Source organism: Mandrillus leucophaeus, unplaced genomic scaffold (genome assembly GCF_000951045.1).
Source record: "Mandrillus leucophaeus isolate KB7577 unplaced genomic scaffold, Mleu.le_1.0 Scaffold307, whole genome shotgun sequence".
Classification (NCBI taxonomy): Eukaryota; Metazoa; Chordata; class Mammalia; order Primates; family Cercopithecidae; genus Mandrillus; species Mandrillus leucophaeus.
In genome coordinates, this window is record NW_012103221.1 from 2,418,882 (window position 1) to 2,423,981 (window position 5,100).

At 43.4% G+C, this 5,100-nt stretch overlaps 1 pseudogene; it reads right to left on the bottom strand.

Annotated features, from left to right (window-relative positions):
• Nucleotides 1-3,325: 3,325 nt before the first annotated feature.
• Nucleotides 3,326-3,716, bottom strand: LOC105544730 (annotated as a pseudogene).
• Nucleotides 3,717-5,100: the final 1,384 nt, after the last annotated feature.

A 5,100-nucleotide genomic window follows, 5' to 3' on the forward strand; every position in this document is an offset into this window, starting at 1 on the left:
AAAAAAAAAAAAAAAAATACATGGAAAGCAAAATTGCTTTCATGTAAAAAAATTAGAGTATACATGTGATTTCAACTTTTTAATATCAATTACTCATTAAATCCTCCCCTAGGTTTATTTCTAAATCAGAAAGTTTCATCTGTGTGAAAACTAAAAACTGAGAGTTAGTATTAAATTTTCAAGACCATTAATGCTTTATCTGATTTTAAAGCATGATTAATTTTCCCTTCTCTAGGTGTTTAAAATGAATATCTCACAATGACAATGACAGAATGACAGAATAATAGGGGGCAACTGCAATCACTGCCACATCTGAAGGTGGTTCATTGTAAAGTAATGCTACACTCTTAACCTGGGACTAAAAAATAATGTGAGTTTTTAAACAGAACTTTAACATGCATGTTTTAAAGTAGTGATGGCGCCCTCAAAAGAATGGTTCTAACCATCCTTCCAGATTGCAATTTCTTTCTTTTTTTTGAGACGGATCACGGATCTTGTTCTGTCGCCCAGGCTGGAGTGCAGTAGTGCAATCTCAGTTCACTGCAACCTCCACCTCCTGGATTCAAGCGATTCTCCTTCCTCAGCCTCCCGAGTAGCTGGAATTACAGGCATGTGCCACCACACCCAGCTAATTTTTGTAGTTTTAGTAGTGATAGGGTTTTGCCATGTTGCCCAGACTGGTCTTGAATTCCTGAGCTCAAGTGATCCTCCCGCCTCAGCTTCCCAAAGTGCTGGATTTACAGGTGTTAGCCACCATACCTGACTGAGAACAGGTTAATTTTTATTTTTTATTTTTATTTTTGTTTTTTTTGAGACAGAGTCTCGCTCAGTCGCCCAGGCTGGAGTGCAGTGGCGCGATCTCAGCTCACTGCAAGCTCCGCCTCCCGGGTTCACAGCATTCTCCTGCCTCAGCCTCCTGAGTAGCTAGGACTACAGGCGCCCACCACCATGCCCGGCTAATTTTTTGTGTTTTTAGTAGGGACGGGGTTTCACCGTGTTAGCCGGGATGGTCTCGATCTCCTGGCCTTGTGATCCCCCCCCTTCGGCCTCCCAAAGTGCTGGGAGTACAGGCGTGAGCCACCGCGCGTGGTGGAACAGGTTAATTTTAAAAGGTAACATAAGTAATTTGATAAAAAGCCTAGCGAATAAGATATGTAATCAAACTAATAGTATTGACTTAGGGAAAAAAAAAAAAAAAAAGCCTAGCAATAAAAGAATGAGATTGGTGTTTTTGCATTGCTCAGAATCTGCCTCTAGGTGAGTCTGTTTTGGGCACTGCAACAGATCACTGGCAGTTGCAGCTCCATGAGGGCAGGGACCTGTGCCTTGTACAGGACTGAACTGGGGTCTGCTCACCTGGCTCAGTAAAGCCAAACATTCACTCTGTAGTTTGCTTTAGGAGGAAGAAGGGTATCTATCTTTGCAGTGCACCAAACAAGAAGAATCAGGCAGCTCATACTTAAGACCTGATCTCCCCAGTGGCTTGCAAGTAAGGGTTTTTATATTTATTTAGTTTTTGAGATGGAGTCTTGGTCTGTTGCCCAGGCTGGAGTGCAGTGGCGCGATCTTGGCTCACTGCAATCTCCCAGGTTCAAGCAATTCTCCTGCCTCAGCCTCCCTAGCGGCTGGGATTACAGGCTCCCGCCACCACGCCTGGCTAATTTTTGTATTTTTAGTAGAGACGGGGTTTCGCCATGTTGGCCAGGCTGGTCTCAAACTCCTGACCTCAGTTGATTTATCCGCTTTGGCAAGGGTTTTTAAAGGCAGAGGCAGAGGTTACAGGCAAAGTCATAAATCAATACATGGAGGCTATATGCTGGTTTGACCTAAAAAGACGGGACATCTCAAAGTGGATAGTGGGGCATGGGCCGGGTTACAGGTCATAGATTCAAAGATTTTCCGATTTGCATTTGGTTAAGATGGCAAAGGTTTGTCTAAAAATTTGGGGTCAGAAGAAAAGAGTGTTAGCTTTGGCTCATGGGCGTGACTTCCTCCAGGCCCCTCAGAAAGAACTTCAGAAAAAAAAAATAGCGGTTAGAGTTGAGTCCTCAGTTCCCCCTTACCTGAGGTCTGGGTGCCAGTGGATTCTTTTGCTGGGCATCCATGTTTCTGAAAAACAACTCAGTGACCTATGTTAGGAGGTTATCTTTAGTTTCTCTTTCTTTCTTTCTTTCTTTTCTTTTCTTTCTTTTCTTTCTTTTTTCTTTGAGACAGAGTCTCTGTCACCCAGGCTGGAGTGCAGTGTTGGAATGTTGGTTCACAGCAATCTCCACCTCCCAGGTTCAAGCGATTCTCTTGTCTCAGCCTCCCACGTAGTTGGGATTACAGGTGCGCACCGGCACGCTTGGCTAATTTTTGTATTTTTAGTAGAGACGGGGTTTCACCATGTTGACCAGGCTGGTCTCAAAGTCCTGACCTCAGGTGATCTGCCCGCCTCGACCTCCCAATGTGCTGGTGTCAGAGGTGTGTGAAACCAGAGCAACTCCATCTTGAAAAGGAGCTGGGTAAAAGGAGGCTGAGACCTACTGGGCGGTATTCCCAGATGGTTAAGGTGTTCTCTAAGTCACAGGATGACATACAACGCCAGCACAAGATACAGGTCATAAAGACCTTGCTGATAAAACAGGTTGCAGTAAAGAAGCCAGATAAAACCCACCAAAACCAAGATGGTCGTGAGAGTAACCTCTGGCCGTCCTCACTGCTACACTCCCATCAGCCCCATGACAGTTTACAAATGCCATGGCAACATCAGGAAGTTACCCTATATGGTCTAAAAGGGGAGGCATGAATAATCCACCCCTTGTTTAGAATATTATCAAGAAATAACCATAAAAATGGGCAGCCATGGGAGCTGCTCTGTCTATGGAGTAGCCATTCTTTTATTCCTTTACTTTCCTAATAAATTTGCTTTTGCTTTGCACTGTAGACTTGCCCTGAATTCTTCCTTACGCAAGATCCAAGAACACTCTCTTGGGGTCTGGATCAGGACCCCTTTCCTGTAACATTGAGATTACAGGCATGAGCCACCGTGCCAAGCCTCTTTTTTTTTTTTTTCTGAGACAGAGTCTTTCTCTGTGCCCAGGCTGGAGTACAATGGTGCAACCTCGGCTCACTGCAACCTCCACCTCCCGGGTTTACACCATTCTCCTGCCTCAGCCTCCCAAGTAGCTGGGATTACAGGCTGGTCTTGAATTCTTGACCTTGTGATCCACCCGCCTTGGCCTCCCAAAGTGCTGGGATTACAGGCGTGAGCCACCGCACCCAGCCTTATTAATGCTATTGTGAAAAATCCTCACGGGCTGCAGATAACATCCTTGCAGTACCTTTACTCCTTCGGCTTTTTGCCAGCACCAACATTGGCCTTTGCAGTCCCCCTGACTTTCTCCATCCTGTTCTTGCATTCCTTTAGTTGGTTTCTTGAGGTCTTTTTCTTCTCATACAGGCCTTGTCTTGCAAGTCTGTGTTTGGTATGTTTGGGTTCATTTTACTTTACATAATCCAAGGAATCATAAATTGTGCCAAAGCCACAACCAACATGAGTTCTGAATCCAAATACAAAGATGACATCCAGTGTGGTCTTGTACATTTTGGCTAGTTTTCCCTGAATTTCTGTCTCAGGCACTGTTGCCTTCCAGGGGTGAAGGACATCAATGAGCATCTTTTTCTTCTGAAGTAGTCATGAACTTTCTAGTTAGGATAGTTACCGTGTGGTTCATGATGGCAGCCTACCCTCAGCCAGCCAGGGAGGAGAAGAGTTCTCTTTAGTTTCTGTAGGGAGCAAAACATCCCGGAATTCAAACTTTCTTGGCTATTGTTCTAAGCTACCATTACCTTCTTGCTTATCAAGTTGCTCATTTACTTCTCAGGGCTCACTAGGTGACTGGAATTTCCCCTGTGATAACTAAAACTTTTCCTTTTTTTCCATGCTTTGGAGAAAGTGCACGGCAGGCTCCTAAGAGAAGTCCCTGCTACATCTTATGACCATCTTGTGAATTACTGTACCCTAGCAACTACTATGGTGCCTGGTGCATAGGAGGATGATTGATTGAATATATGCAGAAATTCACAATGTGACTAATTCAAAGTACCTGACACTCATTTGAATGCACACATTTGAAATAGTTTTTAAAAGAAAATAGCTTCCATAATTTCCAAATACAACAATAACAGTTTATAGGAAATGTCCCAAGCTAGTCCACTTACTTCTGTTTCTTTTTCACACAATACCATCTTCTGAATGTATTCCATATTGCAAAATAAAAAAGCACTTTACGGTGATTATGTTAAATAGAGCCAACAGCATCATCCCTGTTTTATAGATTAGAATGTGGGGATGTGGAACAGTGAGTAATTTTTTCAACATTAGTATGATTAATTAGAATCCCAACTTATACTTACTAATGCCCATTTCTGCCCAAATCACTGGAGGAAGGGCGGATTACCTATGGCGCTGGGGGTGGGGTCAGTTTCTCGTAGGTATGGGATGGGGAGATACTTGAGCAAGATTGGGGTACTCCAGAGAAGGAACAAAGTGGGAGCAGATCCTGCATAGGTCTTATGTCCCCTGCAGTCACCAACTAATAAATGGAAGAACTGGCACTCGCACTTAGCTCTCCTGAAGTTAAATGTGGTACTTTTGTTTTTAGGGAATGTGTTATAACAAAGAGAACTTTTAGGGATTAATAAGTTTTACCCAGATAATAGATCAGGAGTTTTATTCTAATTGAAAATTAAATCTGATTTATGTGTCTCATGTGTTTTGATTCAGTGTAATACACTTTACAAATGAAGAGATGTGGGAGACTGCAAATTATAGAAGTTTGTGTTTGTTTTGTTTTTAAATCTAAAGTTGTATACATTCCTAGAGTCCTTTTAGCAGCATTATTCAAAACCCCTTATTAACATTATTCAAGCTAGGCACAGTGGCTCACATCTGTAATCCCAGCACTTTGAGAGGCTAAGGTGGGCAGATCACCTGAGGTCAGGAGTTTGAGACCAGCCTGGCCGAGATGATGAAACCCCATCTCTACTAAAAATACAAAAATTAGCCGGGCGTGGTGGCGTGCGTCTATAATCCCAGCTACTCAGGAGGCTGAGGCA